Source organism: Sinocyclocheilus anshuiensis, unplaced genomic scaffold (genome assembly GCF_001515605.1).
Source record: "Sinocyclocheilus anshuiensis isolate Anshui unplaced genomic scaffold, SAMN03320099.WGS_v1.1 scaffold1082, whole genome shotgun sequence".
Taxonomy (NCBI): domain Eukaryota; kingdom Metazoa; phylum Chordata; class Actinopteri; order Cypriniformes; family Cyprinidae; genus Sinocyclocheilus; species Sinocyclocheilus anshuiensis.
The window spans coordinates 1,679,063-1,679,326 of NW_015542379.1; positions in this window are offsets into that span (position 1 = coordinate 1,679,063).

Sequence of the window (264 nt, forward strand, 5' to 3'; positions counted from 1 at the left end):
TAAAAAAAAAAAACAAATACAAATCTCCACTTGCATACTGTACATCAAACTTTACAGATTTATTCTATATTCTTAAGATTTTTTACTAAGGGGTTTGTTCATATACACTCTAAAAAATGCTGGGTTAAATACAACCCAGTGCTGGGTAAAATAGGGACAAACCCCGCAATTGGGCTGTTTTGACCCAGCGGTTGAGTTAAATGTTTAACCCAACCTTCTGGGTAGTAACCCAACCGCTGGGTCAAAACAACCCAATTGCTGGGT